The sequence below is a fragment of the Aphis gossypii genome, chromosome 1, assembly GCF_020184175.1.
Source record: "Aphis gossypii isolate Hap1 chromosome 1, ASM2018417v2, whole genome shotgun sequence".
NCBI lineage: Eukaryota > Metazoa > Arthropoda > Insecta > Hemiptera > Aphididae > Aphis > Aphis gossypii.
This window is the reverse complement of record NC_065530.1, coordinates 65,245,088-65,263,106: the sequence shown is the minus strand read 5'-3', so window position 1 is coordinate 65,263,106 and position 18,019 is coordinate 65,245,088. Positions and strand designations below refer to the sequence as shown.

Sequence of the window (18,019 nt, the reverse complement as noted above, 5' to 3'; positions counted from 1 at the left end):
ATTGTCTACAACACTTTTTTTTTGCTAGGTAAAAAGGCTTAATAGTATCTGTCAAGACAAAATGTCTTATATGATGCTGTTATTAAATATATTTAAAATTTTTGAAGATGCATGTTAACCGTATGCATTGTTAATTCACCTGTTACGAAAATTTGAAATTATTTTGGAGTCAATAACTTTTAACTGTTCAATTTGTACCTATAAGTAATACTTGAAAATTTAATACAAAGTTGTTGAAACAGATCGTATTAAAACCAAAAAATCAAAAAAAAAAATATATTTATTTAAGCACAATTTGATTATAGGTGGATATATGAAATAAAAATGTACCTACAATTTTGTACTTAAACAAAGAATAACAATGATGATTATTTTGTTGTAATTTAAAAGTATTATTTGTGAGAACTTATAAATGTTTACATATTATATTATGAATTTTATTATATGCAATAATCAAAAATATGTATATTTTAAATTATTACCTATTTGTACCATGAACCTATATTCACATTGTATTTTGGTTTGACTCAAAATCAAATAACAATAATTTAATATCAATATTATATAAATTTATAGTTTATACTATTATAGGTAATATTAATAATATGAGTTGAATATAAATCCATCATGTTTTATTAACAAATAAAACTACCTATCTACCTTAATACTATTAGTAAAATAAATTACTTTAATAGTTTGTCAAAAAATATAATTTAATAATATTTTATATTAACATACTTGGAAAAATAGGCTGATCGTTTTTGGTACACGATGATATTATATTATTATTATCATCTTTGAATTCAAATTTGACACATCCATTACAGTGATACACTCAACACCTGCTGTATAATAGAATGGACCACATTTCCCCAATTTTTTTGATTAGAGTTACTCAAATTTATAAGCTCTTTTAGTGAAAAAAAAAAACGATAATTCTGTTCTATTAAAAACATAATTTATATTTTTGTATAAATTATTTAAAACTGTCTATTTGTATATACTAAAATATATTGTTGTTATATTCATCAGAAATTTTCATTTTATTCTTGATTCTTACAATAACAGTTGACATCTATACAATTTGTGATTGCAAATTTCAAGTTATCAAAACCAACAAATCTTCACATCACAATGTTTATAATATTTATAATTAAAAACACAAATTAGGTCTGTAGCAAAAGTTGAAAATCTTATTGCATAATAAAATCAATAAATAATAAATAAAGTATGCATCATGTATACGTAGATATACACAAGGATAGCTAAATAATAATTAATAGATGGATAATTATATATTTATTTAGTTTTAATGTCCATGCATATAATCGAGAGTGAATAATTTAAAGACTCGTGATTTGAATGATTCGATAGTAGAATATTTAATTTATATAAATGTTTTATTTGGAAGTTTAAAGATTAGTAATTGGCATACAAAAGATTATGTTTTTGTATTTGAATAAATAATTATTAGAAACACATTTATTTTGATTCTTTAATAAAAAAGTTAACATTTCCTAAAATTGTTTTTGTACTTTATTAAACAAAAAAATTATGATCACCTACATTTGAGTTTTAAAATTAATATTTTTATTTTATTATTATGAAATGTTAATTTACATACAAATCAGTTCAAAAATGATACAATGTAAATTTATTATTTTACAATTTTTTTATGGGTTGTGAGTTTTTAACAGTTTATTTTTTAATTATAAGAAAAATAAATTAATAATCTACTTGATCGGCAGCGTAGATGTTGAATACTAAAGGGGAAAGGATGCCCCATGTGGAACACCTGCACTGATCTTTGGTAATCCGGAATGGGATGTCCCAACTCTAACCTGAAAGTAACGATCCATGAGGTAGGATTTGATTGGTAAAAAATAGTTTGGTTGTAACAGGGGGTTAAATTTAAATAGCAGTCCCTCATACCATAACCTGTCAAAAGCTTGAGACATATCCAAGAAGACGCATGAGCAAAAAGCCGGGAAAAGAAAAAAAAACAAAAAAAAAGAAAAAAAAAAAAAAGAAAAAAAGAAGAAAAGAAGCGGGAAAAGAAAGGGAAAAAAAAAAAAAAAGAGGGGGCAAAAGAAAGGGAGAAAAAAGAGAAAAGAAAAGAAGGGGCAAAAGGGAGAGAAAAAAAAAAGAAGAAAAGCAGGGGGAAAAAAGGAAAAAAATGAAAAATAGGGGGAAAAGGGAGGGGATTAGAAAAGAGGGAGGGCAAAAGGGGGGAGGGGGGGGGAGGGGGGGAAAAGAGACTTCCAAAAGAGAAGGGCGAAATAAAATAAAGGGGAGAGGGGGCAAAATTTGGGGGGAGGGGGGGGGGGCAAAAGGGGGGGGGGGGGGGAAAGAAAAGAGCAAAACAAAAGAAAGGGGCAAAAGAGAGGGGAGAGGGGCAAAAGAGAAGGGCAAAAGAAAAGAAAGGGGGTAAAAGAGAGGGGAGAGGGGGCAAAAGAGGGGCAACAGGGGGGGGAGGGGGGGACGGGGGGGAAGAGAGGGGCAAAAGAGGAGGGCAAAAGAAAAGAAAGGAGCAAAAGAGAGGGGAGAGGGGCAAAAGGGGGGGAGGAGGGGGGGAGGGGGGGGAAGAGAGGGGCAAAAGAGGAAGGCAAAAGAAAAGAAAGGGGCAAAAGAGAGGGAGAGGGGCAAAAGAGAAGAGCAAAAGAAAAGAAAGGGGCAAAAGAGGGGCAAAAGGGGGGGGAGAAGGGGGGAGGGGGGGGAAGAGAGGGGCAAAAGAGGGGCAACAGGGGGGGAAGGGGGGGAGGGGGGGGAAGAGAGGGGCAAAAGAGGAAGGCAAAAGAAAAGAAAGGGGCAAAAGAGAGGGGAGAGGGGCAAAAGAGAAGAGCAAAAGAAAAGAAAAGGGGCAAAAGAGGGGCAAAAAAAAGAAAGGGGCAAAAGAGAGGGAGAGGGGCAAAGAAAAGAAAGGGGGAAAAGAGAGGGGAGAGGGGGCAAAAGAGGGGCAACAGGGGGGGGAGGTTGGGGACGGGGGTTAAGAGGGGCAAAAGAGGAAGGCAAAAAAAAGAAAGTTTCAAAAGAGAGGGAGATTTCAAAGAGAAGAGCAAATAAAGAAAGGTTCAAATAGAGGGGAGAGGGGCAAAAGGGGGGGCAAAAGGGGGGGAGGGGGGGAAAGAGAGGGGCAAAAGATGAAGGCAAAAGAAAAAAAGGGGCAAAATAGAGGGGAGAGGCAAAATAGAAGAGCAAAATAAATAAAGGGGCAAAATAGGGGCAAAAGGGGGGGAGAAGGGGGGGAGTTTTTTAATGAATGGGGGGGCAAAAGAGGGGCAACAGTGGGGGGATTGGGGGTAGGGGGGCAAAATTTTTGGAGGAGGGGGGAGGGGGGGGAAGAGAGGGGGAAAAGAGGAAGGCAAAAGAAAAGAAAGGGGCAAAAGAGAGGGGAGAGGGGCAAAAAAGGAAGGCAAAGGAAAAGAAAGGGGCAAAAGAGAGGGGAGACGGGCAAAAGAGGAAGGCAAAAGAAAGAAAGGGGCAAAAGAGAGGGGAGAGGGCCAAAAGGGGGGGAGGGGGGGGGGGGGAGGGGGGAAGAGAGGGGCAAAAGAGGAAGGCAAAAGAAAAGAAAGGGGCAAAAGAGAGGGGAGAGGGGCAAAAGAGAAGAGCAAAAGAAAAAAAGGGGCAAAATAGAGGGGAGAGGGGGCAAAAGGGGGCAAAAGGGGGGAGGGGGGGAAAGAGAGGGGCAAAAGAGGGGCAACAGGGGGGGGGAGGGGGGGAGGGGGGGGAAGAGAGGGGCAAAGAGGGAGGGCAAAAGAAAAGAAAGGAGCAAAGAGAGGGGAGAGGGCCAAGGGGGGGAGGGAGGGGGGGAGGGGGGGAAGAGAGGGGCAAAAGAGGAAGGCAAAAGAAAAGAAAAGAAAAAGGGGCAAATAGAGGGGAGAGGGGCAAAAAGGAAGAGCAAAGAAAAGAAAGGGGCAAAAGAGGGGCAAAAAGGGGGGGAGAAGGGGGGGAGGGGGGGAAGGGGGGGGGGGCAAAGAGGGGCAACAGGGGGGGGGGGGGGGGGAGGGGGGCAAAAGGTGGGGTAGGAGGGGGGGGAGGGGGGGGAAGAGGGGCAAAAGAGGAAGGCAAAAGAAGAGAGAGGGGCAAAAGAGAGGGGAGAGGGGGCAAAGGAGGGGCAAAAGAGAGGGGAATAGGGGGCAAAGGAGGGGCAACAGGGGGGGGAAGGGGGAGGGGGGCAAAAGGGGGGGAGGAGGGGGGGAGGGGGGGGAAGAGAGGCAAAAGAGGAAGGCAAAAGAAAAGAAAGGGGCAAAAGGAGGGGAGAGGGCAAAGAGAAGAGCAAAAGAAAAGAAAGGGGCAAAAAGAGGAGGGCAAAGAAAAGAAAGGGGCAAAAGAGAGGGGAGAGGGGCAAAAGAAAAGAAAGGGGGAAAAGAGAGGGGAGAGGGGGCAAAAGAGGGGCAACAGGGGGGGGAGGGGGGACGGGGGGGAAGAGAGGGGCAAAAGAGGAAGGCAAAAGAAAGAAAGGGGCAAAAGAGAGGGGAGAGGGGCAAAAGAGAAGAGCAAAAGAAAAGAAAGGGCAAAAGAGAGGGGAGAGGGGGCAAAAGGGGGGCAAAAGGGGGGGGAGGGGGGGAAGAGAGGGGCAAAAGAGGAAGGCAAAAGAAAAGAAAGGGGCAAAAGAGAGGGGGAGGGGCAAAAGAGAAGAGCAAAAGAAAAGAAAGGGGCAAAAGAGGGGCAAAAGGGGGGGAGAAGGGGGGGAGGGGGGGGAAGGGGGGGGCAAAAGATGGGGCAACAGGGGGGGGGGGGGGGATTGGGGGCAAAAGGGGGGGGAGGAGGGGGGAGGGGGGGGGAAGAGAGGGGGAAAAGAGGAGGCAAAAGAAAAGAAAGGGGCAAAAAAGAGAGGGAGAGGGGCAAAAGAGAAGGCAAAGGAAAAGAAAGGGGCAAAAGAGAGGGGAGACGGGCAAAAGAGGAAGGCAAAGAAAGAAAGGGGCAAAAGAGAGGGGAGAGGGCCAAAAGGGGGGGAGAGGGGGGGGGGAGGGGGGGGAAGAGAGGGGCAAAAGAGGAAGGCAAAAGAAAAGAAGGGGCAAAAGAGGGGAGAGGGGCAAAAGAGAAGAGCAAAAGAAAAAAGGGTCAAAAGAGAGGGGATATTTTCAAAATTTTTTCAAAATTTTTTTATTTTTTTAAATATATTTTCAAAATAGGTTTCAACATTTTTTTTATTTTTTATTTTTTTTAAGAGAGGGCAAAATAGGAGGGCAAAAGAAAAGAAATTAGCAAAAGAGAGGGGAGAGGGCCAAAAAGGGTTTTAGGATTTTTTTATTTTTTTTAATAGATTTCAAAAATTAAGAAGGCAAAAAAAAAAAGGCAAAATATATTGGGATATTTTCAAAATATAATATCAAAATAAAATAAATTTTCAAAATATATTTTATATTTTTCAAAATATTTTCAACATTTTTTTGATTTTTTTATTTTTTCAAAATTTTTTTATGATTTTTTTATTTTTTTTAATATATTTTCAAAATATTAATTCAAAATAAAATATATTTTCAAAATATATTTTATATTTTTCAAATTATTTTCAAAATATATTTTATATTTTTCAAATTATTTTCAACATTTTTTTGAATTTTTTTGATTTTTTCAAAATTTTTTTATGATTTTTTATTTTTTGAAATTTATTTTCAAAATTTTTTTTAATTTTTTTATTTTTTTTTTTATATATTTTCAAAATATTTATTCAAAATAAAATAAATTTTATATTTTTCAACTATTTAATAATTTAATAAAAGGTATCAGTCATTATATAATTCAGTTATACTTTTGTTGTAATATACTATGATATAGCACAAACATTATATTCAAATCTAGGACAAAAATATTCCTTTAAGATTAACCAAAATGTACAAAACATTGCTATTTCTGTATAAAATTAAATAATAATAGTGTTTAATAAATAAATTAAATACTAGTTTTTTCATCACAATAAAATTAATTTATTGTAAACTTAAATGTAATCGATATAATAAATGACATCAATTTATTTATAATAAATGATAAATTATTTTATACTGTTTTGAAAAGTATTATACTTAGGTAAATAAAATATTTAAAACAAACAAATTCTAGTTAAGTATCAAAAAATAAAATAAAATAAAATTACTTTTTTGAAATTGTTTGATAATAATAATAATATTATATTAACATTATAAAAAATGCTATACTTGCATGCTTTGTTATGTCTTACAAATGCATAAAATAGCATGAATTGTATATTCAGAATAATCCATATTGACTCTCTTATTCTCAATATAGGTAGGTACTAGGTAAAAAATAATTTAAAAAAAACCTATGAGGCTCACAAAATAATATTTTTTACATTTAAATTTATTGTAGTAGATAAATAAATATGTGTAATATCCAAATTGTAGTTAAACTAGAGTATTTAGCCAGAACATCCAATTTGGTATGCCATGTGCTAATACGTTTAATTGAATGTTTTATATCTTTACCCATTGACTATATTGTAATTTCAACAATCTGAAAATAAAAAATTAAAATAAAATTATAAAATGAATATTTTTGAACCATTACATGAAACTATAAAAATGCTTTAGGTTATTAAGTTTCAACACAATGTATAAAAATGGTCTTATAAAAAAATATCACTTAGGTACTTATATTGAGACCTAAATTCATGGTTTTGATCACGGTTAATTAATTTTGCTTCCGATGTTTGTAATTCCTCTTCTGTATTAATAGTAGATTCTGTGATAATAACGTAATCCAGCAACTTCTTTTTCAACAGATTCTAATTTATGCTCTAAAAAAATTAAGAGTATTATACATATTATATTATAAACAAGTGTATAAGTATAATTAACAATTTTCAAGATAGATAAGTGTATATTATATATAATTATATGATTATAATGTTAACAAAACATCAACAATTATAAATTATAAAATATTATTTAAGAGCTTCATTTTTTTTCAATCATAACAAATGTATTTTAGAATAATAATTTATGATTACTTAAAATAAACATTGTGTAAATATATTAGGTACATTATAACAAGAGAAAAAGTAATAGAAAATAGTAATGCCATATAGCTTGAATTCAGTATAATTTACAAATTAATGTAACTATTTGTTTTGGTAATATTTTTTTAAGTATTGTTATAATGAATATTGTATTTTGATGAATTTTAATCAATAACAGTCTCTACATTTCTAGTAAATTTTGAACTAACTAAGTAGAATAGTTTAAACCAACTTGAGAAATAATATGTTTTTGTACAAATACAATTTTAAAAAATTCCCTTTTAATTTCTACACATTGTTAAGATGCGTCATAAACTCATAACTTTTGTTTTAATATTTTGGAAATGGAACATTTTAGAATATCGCACCCGAATGCTACAAAATTAGCTTAATTTTAGTTAGATATTATTATTTTTAGTAGGTACATTTATTAATTAATATTAAAAACCAATGAATAATAGGTACTGTTAGATATATGCAGTTGAAGGAAATTGAAAAATACAATGGATTATACAACAATGTATTACCACAAAATATTATACTAAAATAGTTAAGCTATAGTAGCTAGGTATTGTCAATAGTACGTATAACTTATAGAAAGATACCATATTAAACTATTATAATATTACATTATTGTAAATAGTATAAATGATAAATATTTCATTAAATTAATATTATATTAGTACATACCTTTTAGATAATTTCGCTTCAGGCTTTTTCTTGGTAGTTATACCTACGAAAACATAAACGAAAAAAAACGAAATGAATATAAACACGATCATGACAAACGATTAACACATAGAGTAGCATGGATCATAAAACATTGATATACAGTAACCGATGGTCTCGACGCTCTATGTAAGAAGACGTAATAGATATAAAACAGTGAGCTACCGATGAACCGAATGATACGTCGACTTATAAGTTTTTAGTATGGGGTAAAAAGACTTAATATGACTTAAGCATAATAATTACGATCACAGAATAAAAATGTGTTTTTTATTCAGATTTAATGCAAATTATAATAATTAAAATAATTTAGTTGTATTAGGTATTTAGGTACCTACCTCCCATATATTATATATATTTAAAGTATTGTGTGGTTCATTTTCTGATGTGTGCAGTAAGTCCACGTGTTAACTGTTAAGTCTAGAACAGAAGTAATTTGTCAAAAATTTAAAATATATTCAATGTATAAGAGGTTCTCACGGGTATTTTTTTTTACATCGATACCTTTATACTTTATATTTACCTATAATAATATAAATTCGACATTTTTACAAATGCGTGTTGACCTTTAATAATAATACATAATAATAAATAAAACACAAATCAATTAAGTAACATAACAAAACCATTTATTGTGTAAATCATTAAATCAATAGGTACCTAGGTACAATTTTCATAATAAATTAATAGGTAAACATTATAATATTAAATTAAGTTTTAAGACGTTGAATTGAAGTAATTGCTTTTCATTTTAATTAACGTGCAGGCATAATATGTTAGGAGATTATGAATTATATTTTAATTCCTACCATGTCATGCACAACAAAATATGCGGCGGACGATTTTTTGTTTCGTTTCCACAACGAGCGGCGGCGGCGGGGTCCTTTTTCGACTGAAGTTGCCGTGAGCTCATCATCAGCGACCGTACCGAGGTCGATTATCGGATCATCTAATGTCATTTTTATCGATCCATTTTCAGCGTTTGCTAAAACTTGCATCACCGGAATGCATTTAGATTCATTCGTATTGGTTGCATCGAGCTCCAAGTGAATATTTGGCATCGAGCACCACAATTTCTTCGGCGGACCGGCGAATTTTTCCCTCGCCACTTCCGGTACTATAGGTCCATCGGAAGTTTTATTCCTATTGTTTGCATCGAAATCCAAGTGAATGTTTGGCATCGAACACCACATTTTTTTCGGCGGACCGGTGAATTCTTCCCTCGCCATCGCCATCTCCGGTACTACTGGTTCCCCGGAAATTGTCTGCATCGGTGCAGAATTCGAAGACTGTATTTCCAAAATTTCATTTGCACCAGATATTTCTGCTGTGAGCTCATCAGCGACAGTGCTAAGGTCGGTTATCGGATCATCTAATGTTGGTTTTATTGATCCATTTTCAGCGCTGGTCAAAACTTGCATCGTCGGAATGCATTCAGATTTGGTAGCGATGTTTGCGTCTAACTCCAAGTGAATATTTGGCATCGAGCACCATAATTCTTCGGCGGACCGGCGAATTCGTCCCTCACCACTTCCGGTATTACTGGTCCATCGGGAGTTTGCTGCATTGATGCAGAAGTCAGTGGTTGTATTTCCAATACATCACCATTAGCACCAGACATCACTGCAATGTTTGGCATTGAACTGGCCGCAGAAGATGGTGATTGGATTTTGAAATCGGACATAATTATAATTTTCGTGATAGATTACGTAGAAAGTATAATATACGTCAATACGCGTGTACGGTAGGTAGATAAATGAACGTTTAATACTTTTAGAGCAGAATATGTTATTTATTATTTGAAGAATTCGTCGTAACTATGACACTGTAATAATAAATAACTGTATCACAGAAACACTAGTATAGTTTTACTGTAGCTGCTGCAATAAATAAATGTTTATAGTTTTCGTATCGAAATAACAGTTTAATTAATTTAATTATTTAAATAATAATAAAAATAATTATGTAAATAAATTTTAAAAAGTTATGAAATTTCACTTTGTAAGCGTTTTAAATTCTCAATTTCTAAACGTTTTTCAATAAAACAGAGTGTACTTTAATTATTCCATTAACATTTTAAAAGCATTTACAGATAAACTATTATACTTTGAAAGTACTTGACAAAATATTGTTTCTTGTTTATACAATACAACAATAGGTTATACGTATATATGTTACGGGCAAAGTATACAATTTGGGCATTTTACACAATGCCCGGGCATTTTATACATTGTCCGGACATTTTATACAATGCCCTTCGTATATGGGCAATATAGAAAACGGATGAAATGATTTAACGAATAATGATAAATCGTAAAACATGGCTAAAATAAAGTCAAATTATCATTTAAAAATTATTATCTGTCACTAGGTAGTTTGTTAGTAAGTTCTTATCGTATTTTTACAATGGGGATGTCCGCTTGTCCACATATTATACGTGTGTACGTGACATAATATATTACCTATAACTATATTTACTAATTTATAAGTTAAATTATATGTAGTTGTAGTGCTTATCATGGAGTGCCACAATCGGCCTTTTAACTATTCTCAAAAATAAACTATTTAGTAACCGTGAATCGTTTGTACGTTATAGTGAAGGTTAATTGATTCAGTGCGTAACTATTGTTTCGAATATGGAAAAGTTTAATGAAGATTTAAACAATTTGTTAAAAAAAAAAGGTTCAAATACTTTATTTTTTACCAAATTGAAATATGATCAATTAATACTACATATAAATCAATTAAAGGACAATGATAATTTATTTTATACTGTTTTGAAAAGTATTATACTTAGGTAAATAAAATATTTAAAACAAACAAATTCTAGTTAAGTATCAAAAAATAAAATAAATAAAATTACTTTTTTGAAATTGTTTGATAATAATAATAATATTATTAACATTATAAAAAATGCTATACTTGCATGCTTTGTTATGTTACAAATGCATAACATAGCATGAATTGTATATTCAGAATAATCCATATTAGCTCTCTTATTCTCAATATACTAGGTAAAAAATAATTTTAAAAAAACCTATGAGGCTCACAAAATAATATTTTTTATATTTGAATTTATTGTAGTAGATAAATAAATATGTGTAATATCCAAAAAGTAGTTAAACTAGAGTATTTAGCCAGAACATCCAATTTGATATGCCATGTGTTAATACGTTTAATTGAATGTTTTATATCTTTACCCATTGACTATACTGTAATTTCAACAATCTGAAAATAAAAAATTAAAATAAAATTATAAAATGAATATTTTTGTACCATTACATGAAACAATAAAAATGCTTTAGGTTATTAAGTTTCAACACAATATATAAAAATGTTCATATAAAAAAATATCACTTAGGTACTTATATTGAGACCTAAATTCATGGTTTTGATCACGGTTAATTAATTTTGCTTCCAATGTTTGTAATTCCTCTTCTGTATTAATAGTAGATTCTGTGATAATAACGTAATCCAGCAACTTCTTTTTCAACAGATTCTAATTTATGCTCTAAAAAAATTAAGAGTATTATACATATTATATTTATAAACTAGTGTATAAGTATAATTAACAATTTCCAAGATAGATAAGTGTATATTATATATAATTATATGATTATAATGTTAACAAAATATCAACAATTATAAATTATAAAAAATATTATTTAAGAGCTTCATTTTTTTTTCAATCATAACAAATGTATTTTAGAATAATAATTTATGATTACTTAAAATAAACATTGTGTAAATAGTTATTAGGTACATTATAACAAGAGAAAAAGTAATAGAAAATAGTAATGCCATATAGCTTGAATTCAGTATAATTTACAAATTAATGTAACTATTTGTTTTGGTAATATTTTTTTAAGTATTGTTATAATGAATATTGTATTTTGATGAATTTTAATCAATAACAGTCTCTACATTTCTAGTAAATTTTGAACTAACTAAGTAGAATAGTTTAAACCAACTTGAGAAATAATATGTTTTTGTACAAATACAATTTTAAAAATTCCCTTTTAATTTCTACACATTGTTAAGATGCGTCATAAACTCATAACTTTTGTTTTAATATTTTGGAAATGGAACATTTTAGAATATCGCACCCGAATGCTACAAAATTAGCTTAATTTTAGTTAGATATTATTATTTTTAGTAGGTACATTTATTAATTAATATTAAAAACCGATGAATAATTAGGTACTGTTAGATATATGCAGTTGAAGGAAATTGAAAAATACAATGGATTATACAACAATTGTATTACCACAAAATATTATACTAAAATAGTTAAGCTATAGTAGCTAGGTATTGTCAATAGTACGTATAACTTATAAGAAGATACCATATTAAACTATTATAATATTACATTATTGTAAATAGTATAAATGATAAATATTTCATTAAATTAATATTATATTAGTACATACCTTTTAGATAATTTCGCTTCAGGCTTTTCTTTGGTAGTTATACCTACGAAAACATAAACGAAAAAAAACGAAATGAATAAACACGATCATGACAAACGATTAACACATAGAGTAGCATGGATCATAAAACATTGATATACAGTAACCGATGGTCTCGACGCTCTATGTAAGAAGACGTAATAGACGTATAAAACAGTGAGCTACCGATGAACCGAATGATACGTCGACTTATAAGTTTTTAGTATGGGGTAAAAAGACTTAATATGACTTAATATTATTATTTAATATGTATACGTCGTAAAAAATACATAAGCCATAGTTGATTTAATAAAATGGTAAAATATTATGTCTCGAAAATAATTTAAATTTTTAAATTTTTGGAGGTTATATTCTTAATTGTTTAATATATTTTACTCATTCATTTCATTTCCATAAATATTATTTTCCTTCACCTTAGAAACAGTATATTATTTTAAATTTTGAACTTAAAATTTGACCTTTCACAGTTAACAAAAATAAAAATTATATTTTCTTGATAAGTTTTATTTATATAACAATTTACAATAAAGATAATATTTTAAGAAAAAAAAAATATAAATATTTATTAAATATTTTAAGATATTTTTTTAAGAAAAAAAAAAGAAAACATTTTTTAAAGAAAGAAACATAAAGATAAACATAAACATAAAGACTAAGACTAAGGTCTGAATATACTAAAAGTCTCTCCATTCAGAGCACGGGTAGGTGCATTTTTCCGGTTTATTAGACGTATATAACGTCTTCTTAAATGTTTTATTTTTTGTCGATATCTTTGGCGTGAACGTGCAAAGCTCGCTAGAGCACTTGTACGCTTCTTTTCCGAACCGGACGTGGTAATAACACCACGACTTTGGGATTGTATGTGTTTGTCCAGAGGTTTGAATTAGAGGAGCGCTATTTGTTGGCGCGCAATTTGTTGGCGCGCGATTGGTTGGCGCTTGAATTAGCGTCTCGCGATTTGTTGGAGCGCGATTTGTTACTGATTTAACTGTTTGAATTGAAGCCTGGTTTTTAAGCGCGTGGTTAAACTTGAACTGCGCGAACTCGGCCGAGAGTAGCCGGACGGCGTCCTCTAATGCACCGAGGCGCTCGTCAATAATTGTTCCAGGCGCATCGGCGATATCGACTTCGCCGGGCATGAGCGAGTCCAGAATGAATAAATACACGATTCCTAATAACCGTTGAATTAACGAATAGGAATCTGCCGACCACGTCTTTAGTTTTTGCAAGGAGTTCAAAAATTCATCTTGAATGAATTAAGCACAATTGAAATATCACCTTCAAACAAATACAATTTTTGATTTAACTGATAAAAGTAGGTTAATAATACATTGTAGTAATTATCTCTGTGTAAAGTTACGTAGGCGAGTTTGATTATTGAAAAACACACTCTTGAAATAATTAAATGTATACTTACAATTTAAACAATTGTTCAATATTGCTTACTATTAGAATAAAATTGATAAATGCCACAAACTTTTAATAATCAGTAAAAAAAAGCGGGCAAGTGGGTATCGTTCTGCTGTACAAAAGTGGGTGGTGTGAACCTCGGACTAGGGTAGGTTAAATTTGAATGCAACGATAGGTATCATTGTATTCGAAAAACGATTCTGAATGAAGATGATTTGTCAGCCTAGGATATAATTTCCAGTGGTTAGTGAAAAAGGTGGTTTATGTTTTAATGGCCTGAATACACCATAATTTAAGTTATTTTATAATTATTGTAAGCTAAACTTATGAAAAATATTGTATTAAATTTTCAATTCTTAGCTACCTATACAAACATTTTTATGAATTATACCTACAAAATAATTTGCAAATATTCATAATTTTGACGAATTTTTGTCAAAATTTGAACTTCAAATACTAATAAAAAAAAATTGTGCTTATGTGTTTTCAATGAATCTTTAACATACCCACACACACAAAATTGAATTGTGAATTCGACGTAATATTAGCACTATCGGGTCAGCTAGTAATATATAAATTTTATTTGAAACATACACGATAATAATTAATTAGTTACAAGTTAAGCTTTATACGTATTTAACTTTAGGTTATTGAATTAATTGAATTAAGCATAACATAAATATTTAAAAACAGAAGATTTCTTTGAGTGGTTTTTTTTTTGTAAAATAAATTTATTTTAATTTTCTTTTTTTTCAATTTTCCAGGTTACATGTAAAGTCACGGAAAATAATAGAACGGGCCGTTACATTACGGAGATATTATATAAACCGTATTTTTACAGAATGTTAAATTACGTAAAGTTTAAACGAATTTAAAAACACACTCTTGAAATAAATAAATATATACTTACAATTTAAACAACTGTCCAATATTGCTTACTATAAGAATAGGATTGATAAATGCCACAAACTTTTAATAATCAATAAAAATTAGATACTCGAATTAAATATTACTAATCAAAATTATATTTTATGAGTTACACGTCAAATGTGAAATGCAAGTATAAATTATGAAATCTTTATATTATTTAGTGTATTAGTTATAAACAAACAAAATGTTTTATTTTGGGAAAATCGACAATTTACATTTAAGCCAGCGTATTAAAATATTGCGTAACAAAAAAATAACATAGTAACATATTGTGTGCATCTATGAATAGTTTATAATATATAAATTTTATTTAAAACATAGATTCACGGTGTTAAATAATTCGTTACAAGTTAAGCTTTATAAGTATTTAAGTTTGTGTGATTGAAATAAATGAACTAAGCATAACATAAATCTTTATTAAAGGAAAAATTCTTTGAGTTGTTAAGTTTTTTATAAAACAAATTTATTTTGATTTTGTTTTTTCTGGAACGCATGTAAAATCACGGAAAATAATAGAACGGAACGAAGAATTATTAACTGTAAATATACGGAACGAAACATCACGGACCGTCAGATTACGGAGATAGATTAACCGTATTTTTACGGAATGTCGAATTACGTAAAGTCTATACGCACGGACCATCATACTTTGCACCGTAAAAATAAATAGAAAACAAACGTTAAATCCCGGACCGTCAAATTACGGAATATAGAATATTGATACTAATATTTTCGAGCGATGAAAAAAATACTAGGTAATTTATTTATTTTCCAATTCAATAGTGAAGCTTAAATTCAAAATTCAAAATAAATTAATGATATGACAAAATTAATTATTATAATTTTTAAAATAAGGAACACCAGAAATTATGGAATGGTAGCTGTCAATCCTGCCAATACGCTAGAACCGCCACTGGACTGACCCATTCATAACATTAAAAAGTCTCTTTGGATGTGTTGATGTGCGATACACTAACGAAACCGCTACCGCCGGTCGAATTATTATTTTAATTTTGACGACAAACGCTTTCTATTGTCATAAATGAATTTAAATTTAGCACAACGCATAATCGCGATCAGTGAGCAATCTATACGTTCTACAAGGTGTATATAATATTATTATCTATATTATCTATAAACCTCGGGAAATCTATACTATGCGTATAATCAATGGTTTTATCGATGATTATAGGTACTGTAACTGAACCATGGTTAAAATATAATAATTCATTTTCTAACTAGGTCTAAACCTACAATATTGGTACGGATAGCAAAAAAATCTTTTTTCGATATTTTATGGACAATTAATTTTAAATTATGAAATTGAGTGGATATCATATGCGAGTTGAATGTACTTTTTTTAATATCCATGCAAAATCCCCGAAATTTTATTTGTCCACCTAAAATTATGTATTTAATATTGAATTTACAATCATACATAGATATTTTGTATCAGTATTAAATGGATGTTGAAAATAATCTTAAATGAATATTGCTTGTATAATCTTTAACATTCAGAAATTATTAAAATAACATTGCTTCATCAACATTTTCATAATATTTAATATTAATATTTAACCATTACTGGATTTATATTTTAAATTTTATATTCAATATGCATTAAATATTATTCACAGCTGAATTTTCATTACTAATAATTTAATAAAAGGTATCAGTCATTATATAATTCAGTTATACTTTTGTTGTAATATACTATGATATAGCACAAACATTATATTCAAATCTAGGAAAAAAATATTCCTTTAAGATTAACCAAAATTTACAAAACATTGCTATTTCTGTATAAAATTAAATAATAATAGTGTTTAATAAATAAATTAAATACTAGTTTTTTCATCATAATAAAAATTAATTTATTGTAAACTTAAATGTGTAATCGATATGATAAATGACATCAATTTATTTTATAATAAATGATAAATTATTTTATACTGTTTTGAAAAGTATTATACTTTGGTAAATAAAATATTTAAAACAAACAAATTCTAGTTAAGTATCAAAAAATAAAATAAAATAAAATAAAATTACTTTTTTGAAATTGTTTGATAATAATAATAATATTATTAACATTATAAAAAATGCTATACTTGCATGCTTTGTTATGTCTTACAAATGCATAACATAGCATGAATTGTATATTCAGAATAATCCATATTAGCTCTCTTATTCTCAATATACTAGGTAAAAAATAATTTTAAAAAAACCTATGAGGCTCACAAAATAATATTTTTTATATTTGAATTTATTGTAGTAGATAAATAAATATGTGTAATATCCAAAAAGTAGTTAAACTAGAGTATTTAGCCAGAACATCCAATTTGATATGCCATGTGTTAATACGTTTAATTGAATGTTTTATATCTTTACCCATTGACTATATTGTAATTTCAACAATCTGAAAATAAAAAATTAAAAATTAAATTATAAAAATGAATATTTTTGTACCATTACATGAAACAATAAAAATGCTTTAGGTTATTAAGTTTCAACACAATGTATAAAAATGTTCATATAAAAAAATATCACTTAGGTACTTATATTGAGACCTAAATTCATGGTTTTGATCACGGTTAATTAATTTTGCTTCCAATGTTTGTAATTCCTCTTCTGTATTAATAGTAGATTCTGTGATAATAACGTAATCCAGCAACTTCTTTTTCAACAGATTCTAATTTATGCTCTAAAAAAATTAAGAGTATTATACATATTATATTTATAAACAAGTGTATAAGTATAATTAACAATTTTCAAGATAGATAAGTGTATATTATATATAATTATATGATTATAATGTTAACAAAATATCAACAATTATAAATTATAAAAAATATTATTTAAGAGCTTCATTTTTTTTCAATCATAACAAATGTATTTTAGAATAATAATTTATGATTACTTAAAATAAACATTGTGTAAATAGTTATTAGGTACATTATAACAAGAGAAAAAGTAATAGAAAATAGTAATGCCATATAGCTTGAATTCAGTATAATTTACAAATTAATGTAACTATTTGTTTTGGTAATATTTTTTTAAGTATTGTTATAATGAATATTGTATTTTGATGAATTTTAATCAATAACAGTCTCTACATTTCTAGTAAATTTTGAACTAACTAAGTAGAATAGTTTAAACCAACTTGAGAAATAATATGTTTTTGTACAAATACAATTTTAAAAATTCCCTTTTAATTTCTACACATTGTTAAGATGCGTCATAAACTCATAACTTTTGTTTTAATATTTTGGAAATGGAACAGTCATTTCATGACAAACGATAAACACATAGAGTAGCATGGATTATCATAAAACATTGATATACAGTAACCGATGGTCTCGACGCTCTATGTAAGAAGACGTAATAGACGTATAAAACAGTGAGCTACCGATGAACCGAATGATACGTCGACTTATAAGTTTTTAGTATGGGGTAAAAAGACTTAATATGACTTAATATTATTATTTAATATGTATACGTCGTA

General features: G+C 30.0%; 2 long non-coding RNA genes and 1 pseudogene across 2 annotated transcripts; 1 reads left to right on the top strand and 2 right to left on the bottom strand.

Annotated features, from left to right (window-relative positions):
* Nucleotides 1–2,012: 2,012 nt before the first annotated feature.
* On the top strand, nt 2,013–5,208 carry LOC126553203 (rRNA 2'-O-methyltransferase fibrillarin-like; annotated as a pseudogene).
* An 834-nt stretch (nt 5,209–6,042) lies between these two features.
* On the bottom strand, nt 6,043–12,254 carry LOC126549120 (uncharacterized). The gene is made up of 3 exons (XR_007603292.1): nt 12,139–12,254; nt 6,624–6,757; nt 6,043–6,474 (listed from the first exon to the last, which is right to left on the bottom strand). It is a non-coding gene; the product is annotated as an uncharacterized LOC126549120 (long non-coding RNA).
* A 4,497-nt stretch (nt 12,255–16,751) lies between these two features.
* Nucleotides 16,752–17,732, bottom strand: LOC126549121 (uncharacterized). The gene is made up of 3 exons (XR_007603293.1): nt 17,678–17,732; nt 17,085–17,218; nt 16,752–16,933 (listed from the first exon to the last, which is right to left on the bottom strand). It is a non-coding gene; the product is annotated as an uncharacterized LOC126549121 (long non-coding RNA).
* Between the last annotated feature and the right edge of the window lie 287 nt (nt 17,733–18,019).